This window comes from Xenopus laevis, chromosome 3L (genome assembly GCF_017654675.1).
Source record: "Xenopus laevis strain J_2021 chromosome 3L, Xenopus_laevis_v10.1, whole genome shotgun sequence".
Classification (NCBI taxonomy): Eukaryota; Metazoa; Chordata; class Amphibia; order Anura; family Pipidae; genus Xenopus; species Xenopus laevis.
This window is the reverse complement of record NC_054375.1, coordinates 44,429,955-44,456,008: the sequence shown is the minus strand read 5'-3', so window position 1 is coordinate 44,456,008 and position 26,054 is coordinate 44,429,955. Positions and strand designations below refer to the sequence as shown.

The following is a 26,054-nucleotide window of genomic DNA, read 5'->3' as shown; positions in this document are numbered from 1 at the left end:
AATGGTGGTTCAAGTCAAGAGATGTAAAAGGGCAATATTTATGTAAATATATATTCCAGTTTGGTAAGATTCTTTAATATGTCATTCAATTTGATATAAACTGTTGCTTAAGTATTCATTTTGGGGGTATAGTTTTCCTTTAATATTAGAGATGCACCAAATCCACTATTTTAGGATTTGTCCGAATCCTTTGTGAAAGATTTTCCTTAATCCCAAACCCTAATTTGCATATATAAATTAGGGAAACGAGCAAGAAAGAGAACTTCGATACCAATGATCCACATCCATGGCACTCTTGACACAGGGGTCCAAGACGAAGGTCATATCCAAAAGTGATGGCTTTCTTTTATACCAAAGTTCTGCTGTGGAGTGCTCCACTTCATATCCAAGATGAATGTCGGCACAAAAATTCTAAATAAAAAGACGTCAGAGACCCGTAGGTCTGGAATGGATCATTACTGTTATAGATTTGCTGAGCCTTTTGGCTGGTTCAGCAAGTTCACTATATAAACTACAGCTTTTGTAGCCACATTTGTTTTTTGGTATCACTTCTCCATTAATAAATGGGAAGTATTATAGAAGTTTCAAATGGCATTACATTTCCCCCACACTGTTGGCTAATTTTACAGCTTTCCATATGCTTGCATGTATAATAATCATAATCAATATTATGAAGTGCCAACTTATTCTGCAGCAATGTACAATAAACAGTTGTATATATCGAAAATACTGAACTGATCAACAACAATGCAAGAGAAAAAGAAGGCCTTGCTTACAATCTAAAAGTAGAGGGCTTTTATACTCTGGAAGAAAAAAAAAGGTTGAGGACCCCTACACCAGAGTTGGGGAGCAACACAAACATGACAGAAGTTCCTGGGGTGCCAAATGAAGGATGTGATTGGCTATTTTGCAGCCCTTTGGAGATTGGTAGCATACAGGAGGCTCAATTTGGCTACAAACCTGGTATTAATGCAATCAAATGCCTCCAAGTCAGGAATTGAAAAATGAGCACCTGCTTTAAAGACATTGGGAGCAACATCCAAAGGGGTTGGGGAGAACATGTTGCTCACAAGCCACTGGTTGAGGACCACTGTTCTACTGTGATAGATCTGCCTTCAACAGTTATTATATTATTTTGCAATAGTTACCTATTTATATTATTTTGCTACAGTTACTTCTGGACTTCTGTTTATGATCAAACACCTTGCATATAGTGCCCCTGTAAGCAACATTTGGTTGCATGGGAGAATTACTATGTATCAAGGCTGATACTTCATACAGTGTTTGTAAGTGCAATATCTTTTAATATGTGATGCTATTAAATTGAATTTATACCATTGCCATTTTCGTAAGGGAATTCGTGCCACATTTTTGGACAGTGATTATCAGTATAGCTGTTTATACTCTAAAAGCATATTGGCGATCTAGTGAAATGGTATTAAAGGAAAACAATGTAGTTCTCTATAAAAGTATATTGAATAAAACAACTCATATGTAAAACCCTGCTTTATGTTAATAAACCATTTTCATATTAATATACTTTTTCAGTAGTATGTGCCATTGGGTAATCATAAATAGAAAACTGCCATTTTAAAAAATAAGGGCCACCCCCTGGGATCGTATGATTCACTGTGCACACAAACATACCAACAAACCAAACTTGTTTGGTCACATGAGCCAATTAACAGACAGGTTTGTGTCTTTTGCTTCCACATTTCTTCCTGTTACAGTTAGAGTTGAAGTATTTCTGGTCAGGTGATCTCTGAGGCAGAACACAGACCATCACTAAATGGTGGTTCAAGGCAAGAGATGTTAAAAGGCAATATTTACTTAAATATATGTTCCAGTTTGATAAGATTATTTAACAGGCCACTTAATTTGATATAAACTATCTGTTACTCAAGTATTAATTTGGGGGGGGGTATAGTTTGCCTTTAAGACCGGCACTGTAAGGATGGTTTGCACCACACAATAGAATATACTGTTCACACTATGGGGGAAATTTTCTAAAAGGACAGTTTTTACCTTGGAAGACTTCGCCACACTTCGAGCCACTTTGTCAGGTGTTAATTCGCAGCGCCTATCCTAATTCATTAAAATGTGGTTATGTCTTGGCAGACGAATTCTGGTGAAGTTTCACTAGCGAAAATTCATCAGCGCAAGCATTTCAAAAACCATATAAAATGTTCTTTCCAATGCCAGGAATTAATGTAAAACTGAGATTCTCATATAGATGTTCATATCTATATATATATAGCCTGCTGCATCAGGGCTTGACTAGACAACAGCCCTCAAAGACAGCATGTAAGTAACTACTGTGGTTAAAAACACACTACCTATGTAAGTTGACAATGCAAAGCTACTGAGAAGTTCACTACTACTGTACTGTATCAGAAGAAATTCTGCCCAAGATCCCTTAAAAGATTTTTTAAGGCTGAAGTTAACCAAAGAATTTTAAAGCACAGCCAGGGTAGTATGACAGAAACCCATTACCCAAAAAGTTCTCAAATATGGGAACACCATTTCCCATTGTGTCCCATTGAAACAATTTAGTTTTATTATCTTTTCCTGTGAAATAAGAAAAAGTACCTTGCAAATAAATCCATGTCAGTGATAAAAACAATCCCCTTAGGTGTTTAAATTGTTTTTGTATCCTTACTGCATGGTACTCTACATTACAGAAACATCTCTCTATCCAGACACCCAGTTCCCAAGCGCTGGGACAACAGATACTGTACCTCTATTTTCAAAAACAATGCCAGGAAAAGTAACGTCATTTTGATGTCTTACGGAAATGAAACCAATAATCTTTGAACCAGTGATATTTTTTCCACTTGCTTCTCTATAAATGGCTGGGTATTTCTAGGTGTGTTTACGTATGTTTAAGTATATACTTTTTTTTTTTAATAACGGATACAGACATATCTGTGGGATCTGTAAATTATGACTGGATGTAGAAAAAGCTACCCATAAACTAGAGATCTTCCGCTAGATATTTTTGTTCCACTTTTAAATGTTTGTTACACAGCTTCGCTCTATCAACTGACTTGACCTATTGAGATAGATGAGATCTCAACTCAACAACTTTGTGCCTATTTTGGTACTCCGGACTCGTAAATGAGTCTTGAGGGATGTGTCCCACTTGATTGTTAAAGGACAAGGAAAGTGAAAATCACTTATGAGCGCACACCGTGGTGATTACAATTTCTAGCCCTGGACCCTGGTCCAGTGCTCCTCTTTACTGAATAATATCTTATCACTGCCATGTTCAGCTGCTTTCCAAGAGTCACTTTGGCTGTCTAGGACCATGCACCTGAGCAGCATAGCTGTCGTGCCCCATGCAAATGTGCAGAATAGCAGGTCAGAAATGTCAACTATATTGCGCATCACACAATCACAGACAGCGAAAGGGACCATTAGAAAGGAGTTCCTGGAAAATAGGCACACACAAGAGTTTTCACTTTCCTTGTCTTTTTAAAAACAGCAAAAGGCGTGGGCCTTCCCAGGATACACCTTGCTCTGGCATATCCTTGGCCTTGTTACAATTTCAGTGGTGTGTCTTCCAGTTTGTTTTGCAAAAGTTTTGTAAAAGTTTCTTTACCTTTATTTAACCTACAGTGATGGTGACAGCATCACTATATACTGTATACCGGAGCATATTCATTTTGCTGCTGGGTATATAGAACAGCTAACGTTGTCTTAAACTATTTAACATTAGGTGAGTATAGGTGTATATATTATAGTAGAAAGAGAGGTCAGTACTCGCAGTTCTTTTGGATATCAAAAGGTGCTTTGTTTAAGGAAAGACTTTGGCTAAATATCTAGCCAAAATGTTAGTCTCCTATACATGAAGTGGTTTGGTAATTGTTTATACTGATATTCAGGGGCGATCCTGGCCCCTCTGCTGCTGCCCCCCTCCCCCAGAAATTTGCTCTTAAAACTATCAGGAGCAGCTTTTTTGGTACTTAGTGGGGTGCTGCCGCCTGAGGCAACAGCCTCAACTCGCCTCATTGGCGAAGCACCCCTGCTGATATATATATATATATATATATATATATATATATACACACACAAATACAAGAGTCCTCTGCACTCAACCCATTATCAATATATTTAAGACAGATATATATATACATACGTATACATACATATATATATATATATATATATACATATACATACATATATACAGACACATACAGTATATGTACGCATATATATTTATGTAGATATATATATCCCAATCTGGTGCACTCAAAACCTAGCTGGCATCTGCCTGGGTGCTGGCACAAAGGGTTAATACATAATCATATCAGAAACCGCACTCCAAGGACTTGATCGGTGAAAAATCAAAAGTGGTTTATTTTCAATGTCTCAGCAACTATACTTGTACCTTCCTGAAGACGGCACAAGTATAGTTGCCGAAACGTTGAAAATAAATCACTTTTGATTTTTCACCGATCAAGTCCTTGGAGTGCGGTTTATATACCTGTACATATATATTTATTTATTTATTAAGAAATATATATATTTATTAAGGAATAAAGAGGAAAAAAAAAGCTAAAATTGACTTCCTTTATGAAACAAAACATCTGATTGCTCATCACTATTGCAAGTCTTACATAGATTGCCGAGTACAAAAAAAAGCTAATTACTGGACGATATTAAAGGGGAACTCCACAAAAACATAACGAGCTTTTTGAAAAGTAAACATAATTTCAAGTAACTTTGCAATATACATCATTTAAAAAATATGCAGACTTTTCATGATTTTTAATGGTTTCTGACAGTTCCCTAAGCCTAGCCCCCTGCTCTCCTGCTGATCTATCTGACTATTTTGCTGAGCTGACTGACTATTGTTACTTTGTATCAGCAGCCATCTGCCCTCAGCTGCATCCTCCAAACCCAATAACAAGGCCAGAACTAGGGGTAGGCAGAATAGGCACGTGCCTAGCGTACAAAGCTGGGAGGGCGCCAGGCACGTACCTCCTCTGTCGCCTACTCCAAGTCCGGTTCCCTTCTCTCTGCATTTTTTTTTTAGTTTTTTGCGCTTCTGCGCATGTGCGCGAACTTCAATTCACGCATGCACACACAAGCGCAAATTTGTGCACACACTAAACAGACGCCGCGACTGCTGGGCCTGCCTAGGGCGCCTGCCCAGCATGGCCCGGCCCCACAATTCCCTGCACACGTGGTTTCAATAAGGAAAGGAAAGGTGAATTGCCACGATTCACTAAACCGCCGCGAAAATTCAAAATGGACGCTGGCGCATTTTCGCCAGCCAATTTGTGACGGCGTCCAAAAAACTGACGCCGGCATCAAACTGCCTGGCCTATGTCTTTCCCCCGTTCCCGCTTATCATGAAGAATCTCCAAAAAGTAATCCAAGACAGGAGCGATTTGATCTTAATTGCACCAAATTGGCCGCGCAGGCCTTGGTACCCATTACTTCTCAAACTTTCAGTGGATCCCCCGTGGCCTCTTCCCAGGAAGAGGGACTTGCTGTGTCAGGGACCTCTCCTTCACCCAAACCCAGCGGCTCTGTCTCTTCAGGCCTGGAGGTTGAGCGCAAAAGGCTGGAAAAATTGAGCTTACCTGAAAGTTTTATAGACACCCTGCTCAAGTCTAAGAAGTCTTCCACATCATCCGCTTACTGCAGAATTTGGAAAAGGTTTCAGCTTTGGTGCAATCAGTTTGGTTTCTCGTGGGAAGAGATCTCTCTCCCTCAGGTTCTAGGCTTCCTCCAATCCGGTTTAGAGAAAGGTCTACAGTATAGAACCCTAAAAGCTCACGCTTCCGCCATATCAGCCATTTCTGGAAAATCCTGGTCTTCGGATCCTACAGTCCAAATATTTTTTAAAGCAACCTTGAAGGTACGCCCTCCAGGGGTTAAAACCTCACCTGCCTGGAGTCTACCATTGGTCCTAGGATCCCTATCCTTGCCACCGTTTGAGCCTCTTGAGTCAATTTTATTCTGGAATCTGACTTTAAAGACCTTATTCCTATTGGCCATTGCCTCAGCTTGCAGAGTAGGGGAACTGCAAGCCCTCTCCTGCAGTCAAGAACACATAACCTTTCTGCATGACAAAGTGATTATTAAGCCAGTTCAGTCTTTTCTTCCAAAGGTTGTCTCGACTTTTCACTTGAGGAAAGAAGTCACTCTTCCTATTTTCTCGGAGGACATTCAGGAAGCAGAGGATTTAAAAAAGATTGATCCAGTAAGAAGTCTGAAGCGATATATGGAAATGTCAGCTTCCTTTAGAAAATCAGACAGACTATTTGTTGTTCCAGCGGGAAACAGAAAAGGGCAGGCTGCTGCCACTTCTACCATCAGCAGATGGATGACCTTGTGTATCTCAAAAGCCTATCAAGCTCAGGGCAAGCTAGCTCCGGAGGGTTTAACGGCTCACTCCACCAGGGCGGTCGCTTCTTCTTGGGCAGCATTGGCAGATGTTCCTCCTTCTCAGATCTGTGAAGTCGCTTCATGGTCTTCGGCTCGGACCTTCATTAGGAACTATCGTCTGGACCTACCCTCTTCAAGTTACCATGCTTATGCGGCAGGGGCCCACCTTGCCTTTTCTTGTCAGTAAAAAATTTTTGTATCAGCACCTCTGGTGTTTTGTGGTTTTTCTTCCCACCCCGGAAGCACGATGGCTTGGTATATCCGTATGTAATGCTGATATGGAGTGGCCAGGAAAAATGGAGAATTCCTATCATACTTACCGTAATTCTCTTTTCCTGGCCACTCTCCATATCAGCATTTCCCACCCCTCTTCGGCCAGAAGCTTGGTATTAGACGAGGTATGTGGGCCCCTGGGGGTGGCTTTAAAGCTTGGGAGGGAGGGACTATCTGGTCTATGGGCGGGGATGGGCGGAGCCCCCCGTATGTAATGCTGATATGGAGAGTGGCCAGTAAAAGAGAATTACGGTAAGTATGATAGGAATTCTCCATTTTTTTATTTGGGCTGTCCCCTATTTATATTCCAGTCTCTTATTCCAATCAATGCATGGTTGCTAGGGGAATTTGTACTTGAATAAAAAGCTAAATAACACAGGAACAGTAACACCAAAAAATTAAAGTGTTTTAAAGTGATGACTACATCATGTAGTATTGCCCTGCACTGGTAAACCTGATCTGTTCATATAAACAAGCTGCTGAGTAGCAATGGTGGAAATTGAAAAAAGTCTATATGGCACAGGATAAATAGTCGATAACAGATAACATTACGTTCTACAGAGCTTATCTGCTGTGTAACCTGAGCCTTTTCTTTTTTGAAAGTCTGCCCCCATTGCTACACAGAAGCTTATTTATATAAACAATAGTAGTGTTTCTGAAGCGAACACAGCAGTTTTACTAGTGCAGGGCAACACTGCATTATATTTTTATTACTTCAATACTATTTCATTTTTATATGTTACTGGTCCTTTAAAAACCACAAATAATACTAAATAAAAACCAATTGCAAATTGTCTCAGAATATCACTCTTTACATCGTATTTAAAGTTTATTTAAAGGTGAACAACCCCTTTAAAGAAGTAGCTACTGTGCATGTGCCTTGTGCTACTATTTTGTTCCCTGTCCTCAGAACTGGGTCAATTCTTAATATACTAAGGATTTTTCTAAAACATTTTTTAATGCCATTACATTGAGGAATATATTGTATAATAAGGGGACTGTTCAAATCGAATTGCTGGTCGGTTGCTATGAGCAACATCATCGCTGATGTTTGTATACAACATTAATAAATATGCCCCTATATGTCTTCATTAAGAAATAGTGGTTATTTCCTACAGAGTTTGTGTAGGCTGATATACATCAGTGTTCCGACTGCAGAAATATGCATTACAATTATGTATCTTCCCTTCCAGTGGGATTTCTCATCTTTGTGGTAAGAAGTGAGTCATCTGATGTGAGCTAACTGAGTTTCTACCCAAGTCTAATGTTGTGTAGTGTAACAACATCGCCTGATTGTACATGAACAGCACAAGAAAGATTTTGAGATAAAAACCCACGTGAATACAAAAGTGCATTTTTAAAGGACTGAGCATACTCTAGATTATAAGGACAAACCAAATCATACATTTTAAAATATGTCTTTATAGGTACCAAAAATATGTGGGTTCTATAGACCCCAAAATGCAAACAGGGCATTCCGAAGGGCATTAAATGTACTTAAAGGAAAACTATAACCCCAAAATGAACACTTAAGCAACAGATAGTTCATATCATATTAAGTGGCATATTAAAGAATCTTACCAAACTGGAATATATATTTAAGTAAATATTGCCCTTTTACATCTCTTGCCTTGAGCCACCATTTTGTGATGGTCTGTGTGCTGCCTCAGAGATCACCTGACCAGAAATACTTCAACTCTAACTGTAACAGGAAGAAGTGTGGAAGCAAAAGACACAACTCTGTCTGTTAATTGGCTCATGTGACCTAACATGTATGGTTTGTTGGTATGTTTGTGAGTACAGTGAATCCTACGATCCCAGGGTGCGGCCCTTATTTTTTAAAATGGCAATTTTCTATTTATGATTACCCAATGGCACATACTACTAGAAAATTATATTATTATGAAAATGGTTTATTTACATGAAGCAGCGTTTTACACATGAGCTGTTTTATGCAATATCTATTTATAAAGACCTACATTGTTTGGGGGGTATAGTTTTCCTTTAAGGCACCTAAACACGCTTCTCACACTTGCATCAATTTGCATCAATTTCATGTGTATCCAGGTTCAGATGTTTCCAATTACATGTGCGCTTAGTGATGCAGGAGAACCATGGACCAGCCACCACCCTAAATGTGGTGACAATTCTACTTTTAACATTGTGTGGCTGAATTCTCTCTTCTTTTGAGAGCGATTAGTGATTACCATGTGATACCATTCAGGCACAATTGTTCCTTTTTAAAATGGGTAAAAAAATTAAATTTTTACTGCATGCTGCCAAACCAGAAAGCATTAAGCTTTAGAACATGCAGGGGTTTGAACAAAAATTTCAGATCCCATCTGAGCATTACAGAGTATATTGCTTTATGATAACACCAGTGGATGCCCCCGAAACTCTGCCACCATAGAATATCAAAAAGTGCCAATAGAATATTCATGAAGGGTATACATTGGGCCCAGAAATGGCATCATACACTCACTCCTGGGTTCACACTTGGATGATCCATCTACCTCTTCAATAGTCTTCTTCAAGTGTGAATATCTCATATAGAATACATAAAAGGCCGTATATCTCCTCCTCAGGGATTCAACATTGTGCTCTGTAGCTTGCTTAAATCCAGCTCAAGGTGCATAGGAAGCTATTGCTTTGGATACAAGTTATCAGTACATGGCCACAATGGAGTACAGCTTTATTATCCTTAAGGCTCTTGCACTTAAGATCCTGTACCTCTCTGGAATCTGTGACATACCACATTTGCCCTTTAATTCCCAGCATTGATCTATGTGTGACAAATAAAGCTAATATTGCAGTTTAGCCTGCTTTGGAGTGCTGCTCTCTCCTTCTATAAACACATAGAAATATGATGAGTTCCAGCATCTAACAATTTAGATTCTACACTTACAATTTCCAGTCCTTTGCATTTTTTTGCAGATTCAAAAATACAGACTAGTTTTGCTCACATTGGGGGTCGTCAATTAAGCTCAGGTAATTGGCAGTAGCCCTGAGCAGAAAAGCAGATTGGAAACCACTGGGGGAAACTTCAAAAGCACAGTTCCTCACTACTAAACGTATGTGGTGTCCTTGGGTTGATACAAATCCCCAGAACATAATATGTGTAGTATTTCTAGCTCAGAATTAGTTCTCCTTTAAAATATCTATGAGAGGATGTGAGAGAAAGGATCTCAAAGGTAAAGGAAACTATACCCCCAAAATGAATACTTAAGTAACAGTTTACATCATATTAAGTGACATATGAAAGAATCTTACCAAACTGGAATATATATATTTAAGTAAATCTTGCCCTTTTACATCTCTTGCCTTGAACCACCATTTTGTGATGGTCTGTGTGCTGCCTCAGAGATCACCTGACCAGAAATACTACAACTCTAACTGTAACAGGAATAAGTGAGGAAGCAAACAACTGTCTGTTAATTGGCTCATGTGACATTAGAAGTATAGTTTCTTTGGTATGTTTGTGTGCACAGTGAATCGTAGGATCCCAGGGGGCGGCCCTTATTTTTTAAAATGCCAATTTTCTATTTATGATTACCCAATGACTCATACTACTAGAAAAGTATATTATTATGGTTTATTTACATGGAGGAGGGTTTTACATGTGAGCTATTTTATGCAATATCTTTTTATAGAGACCTATGTTTGGGGGGTATAGTTGTCCTTTAAATGGACTGCAGAGAAGCTTAATTTAGTAGAAGGCATAAGTATAAGCACTTTTTACAGGTAATCCTTAAAGGAACACCAAAAAATAAAAGCTTTTCAAAGTGGTTCAAAATATGTTGCTATGCATTGGTAAAGCTATGTTTTTACTTTAGAAACACTATTATAGTTTATACAAATAGGCTGCTGTGTAGCTATGAGGGCAGCCATACAAGCTGAAAAAGGAGAAAAGGCTTCTTAAAAGATAGCAGTTGATCTCTGTATTAGAATGCAATGGGATTCTACAGAGTGCATCTATTATCTTCTATGTAACCTGTGCTTTGAATGGCTGACCCCATGGCTACACAGCAGCTTGTTTATATAAGCTATAGTCAGCGGCGATTCTATGGAAAGCGTCGCCTGAGGCGGCTCCTGCAATGTCACCCCCCCTTGCTGGCTTAGCTGTTAGGAGGGGAGGCAGGAACACTAATGCGGAGAGCTCCATTGCGCTCTCTCGCATTAGTAAAGCCGAATGTCCGCTTTAAAAAATGGAAATTAGGCTCTTAAAGGTACCAGGAGCGGCTTTTTGCCGCCCCTGGAAACCTCTTCGGGCTGCCGCCTGAGGCGAGTTTCTCAACTCGCCTCATTGGCGGCACGCCCCTGGCTGTAGTAGTCTTTATAAAGCAAACACACCAGTTGCACCAGTGCAGGAAAACAGTACGTTATATTTTAACAATTAAATTTTGGTGCTACTGTTCCTTTAAATTAGTTATTTTCACAGCCAGAGTTATGCAACTACCCTCTGGCCCCCCATCCGAGCCTCAACCTCCCCCACCGATGCCTTGCACATACCTTTTCCTTCACTCTGCACCTACCTGGGCCAGGGAGGGAGGCCTGGGCAGCAACCGGGGCTAGAGAGGGAGGTAGGGGCAGTTACTGGGTCCAGAGAGAGATGCAGGGGCAGCTTCCGGGTCCAGAGAGGGAGGTAGAGCAGTGACTATGGTCAGAGAGGGAGGTAGGGAAAGTGGCAAAGCTTCAAGCAGGGAGCGGGTCTGGGCCAGTGGGGCTCAAGAGAGAAGGGGCCCACTGGGATTTTATCAGGTGTGCCACTGGACCAGTCCTACTTTGGATCTTTTGCATGGAATTTTGAGTACACAAAATACAGGCTGAACGGTGAATGCAATTGTACTCTAAGGTTTATGTAAAGATTCTGCTGCTGGTATAAGAAGAGATAAATGCAGTTTTCTCCCAAAATTTGCCCCTATGATGTGACACCTTCTAAACCTGCCACATGTAATTTAAGCTCAACGACAAATTAAACTAAACATACAATTTACAGAGAAATTTGCTGTGAGTGCGCAATTTGCTTGATTTAGAAATTAAAAATTTCCATTACGTTTCTGTAGTCCAACAGAAATCCCATTACAAAAAAACATCAAGAAATGACTAGCACAGACAGAAAACTGACCTTCCGTGATCCTATCTTTTTAAAGAGCCCCAAAATACCCTCTACCCTATTACACATGATGACAAGTTTCACCTTTCCATGAGTAGTACTTTTTCTGTGAACAGTTTCTTATCTTTGCATCTATTTATGGCACTTCCTCATGTCAATGATATATAAACATTGCCAAGAATCATGGCAGTAGTAAAAATTCATCAACATCAGGAAGATGAAGGCGGAACTATTTATTGTTATAGTCACAACATTCTGTTCACTTTGTGCAAGTGGCCCCATAAGAACATGCAGTCCACCCATGGAGTGTAAAACTTGCATTTCTGTGAATGAGATATTAATACATATTCGTCATTTTGAACAGAATTCAACCAAGGTAATTGAATTAGAATGTTGTCTGATGTTTTATACCTTATTTATTTGTTTTTACTGACTTTGATATTAAACGTGGACTGTATTTTTTTTCCAGAAGGATTTTATACCGACTCCCGTTGAACATTCAGTAAGTAGAAAATTGAAAAGAAAAGAAACGTTATCGCATTTAATTTTTCACCACTTTCAGTTTAAGACTCTTAATGCTCGTTATGTGAATGCTTCTCCTGTTGCAACTGATGTTAAATAAGCTAAGTACATGATCATCAAGAAAGGAGCTTGCTGTTGATCAGCAGAAAGTCTGTGGTTAAATGCTTAGATGGAAAAGATAGGGGGAAATGGCTGAAAAAACCCTAAACAGATCAAAAGGCTCGATGAAAATTGAGATGCTCAGTGTATTTCAGAAGTTGATTAACAGAATAAGGGTCCCAGCCTTTAAAGGAGAAGGAAAACTACAGAGGCATTCTATTGCCAATAGATTAGCTACAATAGTGTGAGCTAGAATGTTATATTTATTCTGTAGAATGTTTTGCCATACCTGAGTAAAAAGCTCTAGAAGCTCTCTGTTTGTTTAGGATAGCAATTGCAGTATTAGCTTGGTGTGACATCACTTCCTGCCTAAGTCTCTCCCTGCTCAATTATTGCTCTGGGCTCAGATTACAGCAGAGAAGGGAGGGGGTGGAGAGGAGCAAACTGAGCATGCTCACGCCCGGGGCAAGCAGGTGTAAACTGAAAGCAGGAAGTCTAATACAGAAGCCCATGTGTAAACAATAGAAGGAAAGAAATGTAGTGTTTCTTTTGACAGAGGACGCAGAGCAGCATTACTTTGAGGGTTTACTGGTGTATTTATATTGACCTTTCTGATAAGGCTTACTTAGTTTTAACCTTTCCTTCTTCTTTAAGCATTTATATAATATACTTTCAGTTCTTGTTGGAAAGTTTCATTTTACTGAAAAGTGAAAAATACCTCTCTTTTTATATAAACCGATTCCCTGTTTATTCCCTGGGGCTTATTTGTCATGCAGTGTAAAAGTTTGAAGAAAACATCAGCAATTTGATTTCAACAATTACTTTTAGAGTTAGAAAACAAAAGCAAAGATCTGATTGGTTGCAATGCACAACATCACCGGTGAATATGATGTTTCTCTCCAATGTTTTACATAGCATAATAAATATGCCCTTAAAGGAATTGTTGAGTGTAAAAACAAAAACTGGGTAAATAGATAGGCTGTGCAAAATAATAAATGTTTCTAATATAGTAAATGTAATGTATAAAGGCTGGAGTGACTGGATGTTTAATATAATAGCCAGACCACTACTTCCTGCTTTTCAGCTCTCTTGGTTTCCACCAGGCCGTAACCAATCAGTGACTTGAGGGGGGGCACATGGGCCATAATGGTTTGCTTTTGAATCTGAGCTGAATGCTGAGGATCAATTGCAAGCTCATTGAAAAGTTATGTCCCATGTGGCCCCCCCTTCAAATCGGTGACTAGCTCAGAGTTATAGAGCTGAAAAGTTGTGTTCTGTTATGTTCTGTGATGTTATGACATCCAGTCACTCCAGCCTTTATACATCACATTTTTGGCTAACTAACTATATTAGAAACATTTTTTATTTCGCACAGCCTATCTATTTACCCAGTTTTCATTTTTACACTGAACTGTTCCTTTAAGGAAATCTCTGAGCAAATCTCAGAATCCAATGCTTGACAAGTTGTGGAATGGTTTAACCAATGAGGGGGTGGAAAATTGTTGCTGCAAACAGATAGACTATCATGGTTTCCTCTCAATCTGTGAATCGTATGCCTGTGTAAAACAAAAAAGTACATATATATATTTATATATATATATATATATATATATATATATATATATATATATATATATATATATATATATATATATATATATATATTTTTGCAAGTTCTGATAGTTAAGCACCTATTCTGCATAAGCCCAACTGAATGAACTCTTTCTTTAAAATGGGAGTATATTCTTCCTTTAAAGAATAACAAATGCTTGAAAGAAACATTTCAGTAAAAATAGCAGAGATACAGAAAGCATTTAAAAATGATAGAAATAAAGGAAATAAAGGAATAAACAGGATTTGGCTTTGTATCAAAACAGCAGATTCTATATTTACAGACAGACTGTCTGCTCCAAGTCTAGCCAGCCATGACTTCCTATGTATTAGCACAAAAGACCATAAACTTGTCAAATCAGAGCAGTAGATGCTACTTGTTGATTGGTCTGGATGCGTTACTAAAATTATTGCTACTAGTTTATTAACCACAAAGTACATTGGTGATGCCGGAAGTGATTTGATGAGTATTTTCGTTCTGTTTCCTAAGAATCAGAGAGGAACTACTAGTTATTTCATCAACGCTTTGAACTCAACGGACTTTTGACATTGCCTGCAACCTAGGCTTTGCTAATGTGAATAGGATAATGCTTTTTAGCCTTATTTTGTAAAAGGCCTTTCTAAAAAATCCAGAGCCACTGATCAATGAGTTTTGATGCTAATCATCTGAACGTGTGTGCTGGGAAATCTTTGAGGATTAAGCTTCACATAACAGGCTTATATTTTTCTTTATTTAAGGAGTCATTCTATGAATGAGTCTCATATTATGGTTTAAAAAGCAAGTAGCACCTGAAAATGAAACTACCATTGAACACATTTCTCCAAAATGTTCCCTGCAGTACAGACATTTCAGTTTCATGTCTAGAAAGCGAAATATGTCGTTTTATATGTAGACTGTTGGGGGCAGACCATGATTAGGTTTTATCAAAGGATTCATTGAGCGCAATAACTTTTGCTTCTAAGGAAAATGCAGAAAACTGTAATGTTTGCATAATCCCCCCCTAAAAAAAGACAAACATATTTCTGCCTAATGTAGGTCAATATAATTCAAAGCAACTTTCCCAATATTCATTATTGGGAATTTATGAATTGAATTTCTATTGAAAGCATTGGTGCAGTACTCTGCATTGCTGGTTCTGACCACTGTAAATTTTTTGCAAATGTAGCTGATCAATGGCGCTGTGCCAAAGTATTGAGTTTAATTATAATTATTATTAACTGGTATATATATATTTGTATTTTATACATACTGTAGGTATTTTGTACATATTGAGTCAAATGGAGACTGCTGGATGAGGGCTGAATTCTGCTACATTGTTTTAAGTGAAATACCGCACATTTACAAATATTTGCTTTTTCTTTCATTAGGAAAGCTTTTTTTGGGGGGGGGGTGGTAGGTTTAAAAAATGGGCACAAAACAATACAAAAAGTACAAGTATTTCTTTGCCAGTTGAGTAAAACTTGCTCCTCCATTTTACATCCCTATAACATGACCATAAAACTATTAACATATTTATATACATACACACAAAATATAGCAGCATGTATTGTATATGTGTATTTTGTGATGGGCGAATTTATGCACCAGGCGCAGATTCGCGGCGAATTTGCACAATTCGCTGCCAGCGAATAAATTCGCATAACACCCGCGAAAATTCGCGGCAAAAATTAGCCGGCGTCAAAAAATTTTTTTTCAAAAAAACGGACGCTGGTGTCAAAAACGAGACGCCAGACCCGTTTCGCGAATTTTTCACTGTTTCGTGAATTCGCCCATCACTATGTGTATTGTATTTATGTATTCATTTTGATTGTATTTGACTTGAGTCTTTTTTCAACCCTACTTTACTATGTACTTTGTCTTTCTTATTCTAGGAAGGGGACTGTGCACAGGAATATTTGAATGGATTAAAGAAATTAACAGAGAAAGCACCCAGCCTCGAAATATTTATTCCTTCATTCACGTGTGTAGCTCAAAGTCTCTCTGGTGGAAAACAGGTGATAGCTTGTTGTCATCCTCAGAAGGGTTGAACATTTATGTACAGGTATGGGATCTGTTATCCAGAAAGCTCTGAATTACTGGAAGGCCATCTCCCATAGACTCCATTTTAATCAAATAATTAATATTTTTAAAAATGGTTTCCTTTTTCTCTGTAATAAAAAAACAGTACCTTGAACTTGATCCCAACTAAGATATAATTAATCCTTATTGGAAGCAAAGCATTTTTATTGGGCTTATTTAATGTTTAAATGATTTTCTAAGTAGACCTAAGATGATCCAAATTACAGATCCCTTATCAGGAAACCCCCAGTTCCTGCGTACTCTGGATAACAGGTCCCATCCCTGTATATATTTTGGGATATTAATGTATACTAATTGTTTCTTCCTGAGCATTTTTACAGGAATTCATGTTGACGTGCATTAAATCAATCAATCAATCAATATATTTTATTTACTTTTTTATCTACCCAGTCCCTGAACAATGTAGATTTAAACATTTTATTTTATAAATATATATAAATTAGAAAAATACAAGCTTTATTATTGTAGTGTGAGTAGTGTGTATGGCTGTGCACTGCCTGGTCTCTTGCAGGGGCACACATAACACTACAGGCTATAATGTCAAATTGCTAGATCATGTCAAATGCTTTGTTACTTTGTTTCTTTGAAGATAATTTAATGGAAGCCAAATATTGGCCAAAAGGACATAAAGGAGTAATTTGATGTCTCCACCCATGATGCCTTATGGGAGAATTAAAACTCTCATTTTTGGCATTTAGGCAGTGCTATGTGTATGGCATGAGACAAGTAAATACCTTCTGATTTCAGAAGGCTTCACTTTGCATGATTTTCTAATAGACTTAAGGTATGGAGATCCAAATTACAGATAGATCCATTATCCAGAAAACCTGATGCTGAGCATTCTGCATAACAGATCCCATACCTGTATAGGCTTCATTTTAGAACTAAAAGGATTAATTTATCTCTTACACAATCCATACTAGTATTGTTCTCTGTACTGTGATTCTACTTTAATTATGTATGCATTCAGTATGTGTAGGATTGCATTTGTCTCAGCTGATTTTACTATCATTTTTATTTTATTTTCAGGACAAATGTATTACTGAAGACACAACAGACTTTATTTCACGTTTCATACGTTTTCTGAGTAAAACGACTGCTCAATGCAAAACTAGATGTTCTTTATGAACTCGGACGACATGAACACATGAACTGTGGCTGGACCGTTGACTCTTCCCTCATAATTCAATTTTCTAGTAAAATAGCAGGGCATAGCATATTGCTGGAACATTCCCATCCTCATTAAAAACATATTATATGTACCTGGTAGTTTAACTGTACTGTAATTGTAGTTTGCAGAGAAGGACAGGCACCCATGCACACATCTTACGATTCATCATGTGGTTTGGGTTATCAGCCAACCAAATTTTCCCTTTTGACCAACCAACTCTGAAGCAAGGGAATCAGATGGCAGTTCTATGCTGCAAAGGTTTGTTTTTATTTGCCACAGTAACATAACCCTTGCAGCATAGTGCTGCATTTCTGACATGTACGCACCATGCTTTAGACATTTAACTTATGTTATTACAGTGAAACACCATGGGAAGCCTGAGCACAAACACTTCTACTCACCTCGGACATTATTTTTTTTTTGCAGTCGATGAAATAGTGTGCCTCGTAGGAGGAAACAAGTGATACAAGTGACCAGATATTAGAGCGATTTGCAAACGTTTTTGAGCCAAGTATCTCTGTAATGTTTGAATCAGCTGAGTTAAGTGCTAGAGCGTTTGGGAAAGAATATTCTCAAGAAACGGAACTTCCCTATTCATTGTTATAAATGAATCACATGATTGTTTCACTTTTTTTTTGGAGTGCAAAAACTTTCACTGTTATTAACATTTTAACAGCTTCAGTTAACACTCACAAACTGCTGTAAAGTTTGCCTTTAAAGGAAATTCTTCCCAGACTGAAATAACTGCACCTACTCTCAAAAAAAAGTATTTTTTTTCTATAGTCAGAATACTGTAAATACGAAACCAAATTCAAATCCACAGGGAATGTTCTGGGAATACAGTCTATTTAAGGGAAAATTGATTATAATTAGATAAATAATGGTATTTTTTATTTATTTATTAATGCATTGTAAGCACTGTTTTCATTGTATGTGATAATTTATAGTGATAGTTAATGTTATACATGTTGCCAGTTTCTCCTTTTAAAGTATTTATTATAAAGATGTGAAAACTCTCCTCTATTCAAGTTATAGGGAAGAATAAACATAGCAAGCAATAGTAAAGAACTGACCAGTAAATGCCAGTGGTTGATTGGTTGTTATTGATTACTAGACCAGTATAAACTTTGTGATGTTTCTTATATTACACAGTTTGAACTATTATCTAATTCTGTTAGTAAAAGCTATTGGGTATTTTTTTTACACTGGAAGGCTTGGACAATGACTGACTGGGCATATTGGAACAGGTTTATGATAAGCAAATGTTGAGATTTTGATCATAGTATTGTGGTTTTACAATTTCCAATAATGCCATGCATATGTAGAGTACAATGACCAAACCGATTAACTGCCATTTATTACATGAATCACTACTTCCAATTCCAACTGCTATTTTAGGCTAGGGTCACACAGGGCTGAAATCCGTAGATTGATTTTAGCCCCTACTGTAGGCAGTAGCCTCCTTCTTTTGAGTCCAGAACTTGTGTAGGCTCCAGCATGAGCAAACTCAGCAGATTTCGGAGAAGAAACATAAGACTTTGTGCAAAAATGCTCAGAGTGTGTTCGTGCAGGACACAAAAGAAGGACACTACTGCCAATGGTAGGGGCTGAAATCGGCCTGCATATTTCAGCAGGTCCTAGCCATATTCTGTGTTGAACAACCTGTATGGAGATCACTTGATATATTTCTAAAGATGAATATAGCACCCGTTGTCCTTTTTTTCTGTAATGCTTAAACTATTTATACTAATTTATTTTTTGTAAGCGAATGTTTATTAATTTATTATGTGCTGGAGACACACTGTATGTATTTTGCTACCAAACATAAATAAAGCATGTATTTAAAAAAAATCGATGCAATTTATTTTGAGGCAATGACGAAAAATGACGTGTCAAATTATGCATAATTCATCTCCCAAGGAAATGATCAATTATATAGTGTTAACATAATCTATGGTAAACTATGCAATGCATCCTCTATGAAAATAGGATTAGAAACATTGATACTCATTATACTCGGATTGGATACTGTTGCAGTTAATAATGTGGGTGTGACCAACAGAGGAACTGGACACAAAGTAACATTTAAACGGCATTACACCCTCCAATTGATACCCAGATAATACTTGTAAATGAAGCCAATAAAAAATGTATTTATTTATCGGAGAGGCGTATATCCTTCGTAAAAACAGAGCACATAATATAGGTTTCATTATATGAACATATTCATAACAATACTTTTCGTTTAATGCTACAGGGCTGAGAGTGTTCATCAGGAAAATCCATTCACACTCTTTAATTAATAAAGCTTTCTCCAGATTTCTCCAGATTAATCCACTCTGAGGCATTCTCAATACTGGAAACATGTTCTAAAATTTGTTTTTTGAAGGGACGGCTGGTCTTGCTGATATATACCTTATTGCAAGGACATGTTAGCAAATATATTATGGCTTCAGTGGTACATGAAAGCCTATATGTGATCGGATGCCGTTTGCCTATCAATTACAGACCTTTCGTTATGTATGTAGCTGCAAGCTTTGCACTTTCCACATGGATAGGTGCCCATTTGCGTTGATTTCTGAATTGGTTTCGCAAAGTGACTCCTTACCAATCTGTCCCTTAAGTTGGGTGCTCTACGCTAGCAGGTTAAAGGATGAGCACCAAGGGCTGTTGCCAATACAGGGTCAGTCCTCAGAATATGCCAGTGTTTACTGAGCACAGAATTAATTGATTGCCATTGATTACAATACGTGCCAATAAACCGTATAGGTTGATTGTCCTTCGATGGAGAACGTTTATGGCCTGTGAGTAAAGTATCACGGAGGGTCTTGATAGCTCTGGAGTAAGCTTTGCGGATCACTGTCCGAGAGAATCCCCTTTCAATTAGTCTATTGGTGAGTTCCTGTGATCTGAGCTTAAAGGTGGTTAGATCAGAGCAGTTACGTCGCAGGCACAGAAATTCATCCACTGGGATGCCTCTTTTAGTAGCAATTGGGTTGTGTAAAATGTAAAGTCAAATTAGTTACCATGGTTTTACGAAACAGATCGGAAGAGATGTTGTCATTCTCATTGATTGATAATGCAACATCGAGGAAATCAATACTTTTTATTCAAATTATTGTCATTAAGTGCCACTAGGAACTCTTGTAAGGAGTCCTGACTGCCCGTCCACAGAAATATCAGATCATCGAAGTAACGAAACCACAGGGATATATACTGGGTATATTGGGATAAACGATCCCCAAATACCCAGTTTGCCTCCCACCATCCCATAAAAAGGTTAGCATAGGTCGGCGCGAATGCTGCTCCCATCGCCACACCCTTTACTTGTCATGAAAGATGAAAAAGTTATGATTCAAACAAAACTCCAAAACCAAATCTGACATAAAATCTATAAATTGGCCATCCCAATCGCTCTGTTTCCATGAAGTACCTGATCGCTTGTAGCCCATGTTTATGTGATATGGATTGATTCCACATCACAGCTCACTAAGATGCTGCTGCTCTGTTTGTATTGACATGTTCCAGTTTGTACAGTAGGTCCATGTGTCTCTAGTATATTAGGGAAGATAGATTTTAGATAGATTGCCATTGCCTGAGATAATTGGGTGCCCCGGAGGTTTGGTGAGGTTTTTGTGCACCTTTGGAAGCATGTAAAAGGTAGGAGTCATTGAGATGTCATTAAGGAGAGCCCTATATTCACATCTTACAATCAGGCCTGTCTGAAAACCTTCAGTAATGAGATTTTTATATGCAGTTCTGAAATTAACTGTTGGATCTTGATGTAATCTACGATAACACGATGGGGCCCATTTACTAGATGTGATTACTAGAATGAAGGAATAGAGGAAAAATAGTTCGAATTTCGAATGTTTTTTTGGCTACTTCAACCATCGAATGGGCTACTTCGACCTTCGAATGCGACCTTCGACTTCGAATCGAACTAAAAATCATTTGACTATTCGACGATTCAATAGTCGAATACGGTCTCTTTAAAAAATTCTTTGACCCCCTAGTTTGCCACCTAAAACCTACCGAGGCCAATGTTAGCCTATGGGGAAGGTCCCCATAGGCTTCCTAACAATTTTCTGATCGAAAGATAATCCTTCGATCGATGGATTAAAATCCTTCAAATCATTTGATTCGAAGCATTTAATCGTTCGATCGAACGATTATTCCTTCGATCGTTCGATTGAACGAATTGCGCTAAAAAATCTAAAATCGATTTCAATTCGGATTTCAATTCGGCAGTCGAATATGGAGGGTTAATTAACCCTCGATATTCGACCCTAGGTAAATTTGCCCCAGTGTGTCAGTCAGCTTCTGTTAAATACATCATGCGTGGCCAGATAACGATGTTACCACCCTTATCTGAGGGCTTGATAACATCATCCCAAGATGTGATTTCCTGCAATGCTGTTTTTTCACCCTTACTGTGGTTATTATGGCCCATCTTAGGTATATTCATGAAATCTCTCATTACTAATTCTCCAAAGACCACCACTGGTGAACTAGTGTTTTTGGGTAGCATAAAGCGGGTTTTGGGTTTAAGCACTTGTTTCCCTGTGGTTTGTTCTAATAATAGATCATTAAGGTCAGTTATAGCTTGATCAAAGGATGTTTGTTCAAAGTGAGCCTGAGCTGTAGACTCAATTAAATCATGGGGATTGTTAGGGTCTGGTGTGGCCATTAGGGGATTAATCGTGATATGTCCCCCTGATGGGTCAGTTTTGTTTAAATGTTTCTTCGGTAATAATGGAATAAATCCTTGTAAAGTGTGAACGGACTGATGTCATGGCTTGGGGAAAAAGATAAAACTTTAGCTAGAATTTTACTCTGGTTTGCAGTGAGGACATGATCACTAAGATTGTTAATATTTAGTGTCTCTGAGCCCTCCTTCTCCTATTGTGTCCCCGTTCCCAATAGTTCTGTCTCTGGTAAGCCCACCTTCCTTTGTGCGAGTAGAACGAAGTGAATTATCATCAGTTGATTTCTCTGATGCTGAAAATTCACTTTGTGACGTGAACCTCTATCAGCTTTGCCGCCCCACTTGAACACCATCCCAATGGTATAATCTGTGGTATCTCTAATGTATTTTTGTTTTTTCTTATCAATTGTTTCCTGTACAACGTGATCAATTTCCACATTGACTCTAGATATACGGGAAATGAGTTGCTCATTCTGTGAGAAAGCCGACATTTGCTTTTCTATATCATTAATAGTAGTAGTTAAAGGGATACTGTCATGGGAAAACATGTTTTTTCCAAAATGAATCAGTTAATAGTGCTACTTCAGCAGAATTCTGCACTGAAATCCATTTCTCAAAATTTCTTTCAATTTTGAAATCTGACATGAGGCTAGACATATTGTCAGTTTACCAGCTTCCCCAGTCATGTGACTTGTGCCTGCACTTTAGGATGGAACTACTTTCTGGCAGGCTGTTATTTCTCCTACTTAATGTAACTGAATCATTCTCAGTGGGACTTGGCTTTTACTATTGAGTGCTGTTCTAAGATCTTTCAGGGAGCTGGTATCTTGTGTTAGGGAGCCGTTATCTTGTGTTAGGGAGCTGCTATCTCATTACCTTCCCATTGTTCTGTTGTTAGGCTGTTGGGGGGTAGGAGTGATATCACTCAAACTTTCAGTACAGCAGTAAAGAGTGACTGAAGTTTATCAGAGCACAAGTCACATGACTGGGGGCAGCTGGGAAACTGACAAAATGTCTAGCCCCATGTCAGATTTCAAAATTGAATATAACAAAATGCTCTTTTGAAAAATGCTCTTTTGAAAAATGGATTTCAGTGCAGAATTCTGCTGGAGCAGATTTCAGTGCAGAATTCTGCTGGAGCAGCACTGTATCCCTTTAAATTAGATACTATGTGGTTTTCATGTTCCACTGCAAGATTCAGTAATTGCATAGAACATCTATGTAATACTTCCTCCCACCTTCTTTTGAAGTTATCATCCTGTACTTCAAACGTGGGTAGAATTTTAACGCGCAGTCCCCTAGGGATGATATTATTTTCTATATCTTTATTATAAGTGGACACAGTCCACCACACCTTACTTAGTTTGACTTGTTGCTGCTGATATTCCTTCAGTAGCGACTTCCAATCTGCCCCTTGTGACTGGGTGTCCCTGCCTGTGTCCACCTGAAAGACATTAAAAAACTTCTATTAAAAAAATGATTCTTCTGAGGGTCTGCCCTGTACAGGGTCATGCTCTTTGACCTTATAAATATATAGACATCACCCTAACAGATACAAAACCCGCTAAGTTACATTTAATGTGGACAAATACTTTCTATTCTTTCTTTTCTATATGTTCACTTTTTTTTTTTTATTTCCTTTTCTTCACTTTTCTGTCCCTTTTTGGTTTTTTTTTCTCTTAATGGCAAAATAAGATCTGCTCAGTCTGCAGACAACAACTGTACGAGTAAAGACACTACGAAAGAGATGTAAAACTTCATGTGTTTATTTCTGTTTATTACGACACTGCATAATGTAACATATATACCGGTTTCTTTTTCTTGTACCACTGCAACATGTCATAATCCTTACTGCCATTATGTTTTGTTTTTTTCCTTTCTGTATGTTATTGCAAAACAAAATAAAAACAATGAGGCGAGTTGAGAAACTTCTCGTTCCATTTCCCTTGCAGCTTCTCCTGCCTGCTGCAAAGGGCTCCCTCATGCTGCCTCCCCCTCTTCCTGCTCTTATCCAGCAGAAGAAATCAACAGCAAATTGGCAGGGAGTAAGGCTTTATACCAACTCTTTCTTATTTGTTTGGCTGCACATTGACTGGATGTGTCAGAACACTACTTCCTGCTTTTCAGCTCTCTTGGTTTACACTGACTGATTACCCTGGTTACCAGGCAGTAACCAATCAGAGACTTGAGGGGGGGGCACATGGGTCATATCTGTTGCTTTTGAATCTAAACTGAATGCTGAGGATCAATTGCAAGCTCACTGAACAAATATGACCCATGTGGCCCCTCTTCAAGTCGCTGACTAGCTCAGAGTTATAGTGCTGAAAAGCAGGAAGTAGTGTTCTGGCTATTATATTAGACATCCAGTCACTCCAGCTTTTATATATTAAATTTTTGGCTAACTATATTAGAAACATTTTTTATTTTGCACAGCCTATCTATTTACACAGTTTTTATTTTTACACTGAACTGTTCCTTTAATGGATTCATTTTTCCCCAACCCCAGCGATCAATGCTTCTTTTTAATATAAGTATTGTACAGTAGCGTAACTAGAGGGGGGCAGGCAGTAACGTAACTAGAGGGGGCGGGCCCTGGTGCATGACGCGCAGCCGGGGCCCCTGCCCCCTTCCACCCGGATTCCAGTGGTGTGCGAGCTGCCGGGGGCCTTGAGGGGGTGCGGGCACTCGCACCCCCTGCTTCTCCAGTAGTTCAGCCACTGGGGGCGGGCCCTGCAGCGTGACGTGTAGCCGGGCCCTGCCCCCCTCCATACCGCCCACATTTTCAGTGGCGCGTGGCCTGCCGGGGGGTCCTGAGGGGGTGCTATTACTACATTAAGCCTCTTAAACTACAGCTCCCAGCTAGGGTTGCCACCTTTTAAAAAAAAAAATACGGGCTGCAAAAAGGGGCGGAGCCACAGGGGAGCTGTCGTTTAAGACAACAATACAGTGCACAACAGTCCTGGGTGCTGTGTACTGTGGCTCCCACACATATTTTTCCCAAAGATGCCACTGCCTATTAACCTTTTAATCTCATATTAGACTACGGTTATTTTAAGTCTCAATAAAAGTTCCGTCTTTTTTTCTCATTCCGGTGATATGACCAATAAGTGGGTTGGTGCAGTTTCAAAAGGGTCGCTCCTCTATGCTCTCATTAAACAGCACACACACAATACATAGAAGAATTAACCTATCAGCATCTGTGGTTAATCACCAGAATTGCATTATTACATCTATTTCAGTATTGCCCGTTGAAAACATAGCAAATGTAAGATAAGCAGTGCACGCATACGTACATGCAATACTTATTACAATATAGAGTAGGAAATGACAAGCCAACAAACACCAATAACAAAACAATGTATATATTATAGGAAATCTAACGGTATGTCTTTTTTTTTTTTTTTTACATAAGAGTGCCTCCATGGCTTAAACTGCTTGCAAAGCTAGGAAAGTTGTCAGCTCTTACTTATAACAGTCTGTAGAACAATATATATGTACCAGTATGGGACCAGAATGCTTTGGACCTGGGGTTTTCCGGATAAGGTGTCTTTCTGTAATTTGGATCACCATATTATAAGTCTACTAAAACATTAAATAAACCCAATTAAGTTGTTTTGCATGCAATAAGAATTTGTTAAATCTTAGTTTGGATCAGGCACAAGGTATTCTTTTATGATTACAGAGAAAAAGAATAACTTAAATTTTTTAATTGTTGTTTAAAATCTATGGGGGCTTAATATTTGGGGGCACATAATTGATTTCCTTTAACACTCTTATTCCAATTTGAAACCATGCTTTTTTTCACCATAGTGAAAAATAATGCCTGGGAATTCAGAATCTGCAGTTCTGGCATTCTTGATAGCGCATAAGGGGGTTACACCATTTATATCAGAATAAGGTACAGTACATGCTTGGATTATACTAGCATTCAAAATAAAAATAATGTACCACTGAACATTGAGTATAATGCTTTCTATTTAAAAACAAATCACGACCAAAACAAAACACTGCAATTATTTTTTTTACTTTTCAGAAATAAATATTAAATATTAGCTTTTTGTCTTACCAAATTCAG

At 38.4% G+C, this 26,054-nt stretch overlaps 1 protein-coding gene across 1 annotated transcript in view; it reads right to left on the bottom strand.

Moving 5' to 3' along the window:
• Positions 1–23,358, bottom strand: part of rad50.L (RAD50 homolog, double strand break repair protein L homeolog) — a 230,328-nt gene extending 206,970 nt beyond the window's left edge. Inside the window, exon 1 of the mRNA XM_018251121.2 lies at positions 23,339–23,358. The gene's annotated coding sequence lies outside the window, so the exon portion shown is untranslated. The remainder of the gene's footprint in view (positions 1–23,338) is intronic.
• Positions 23,359–26,054: the final 2,696 nt, after the last annotated feature.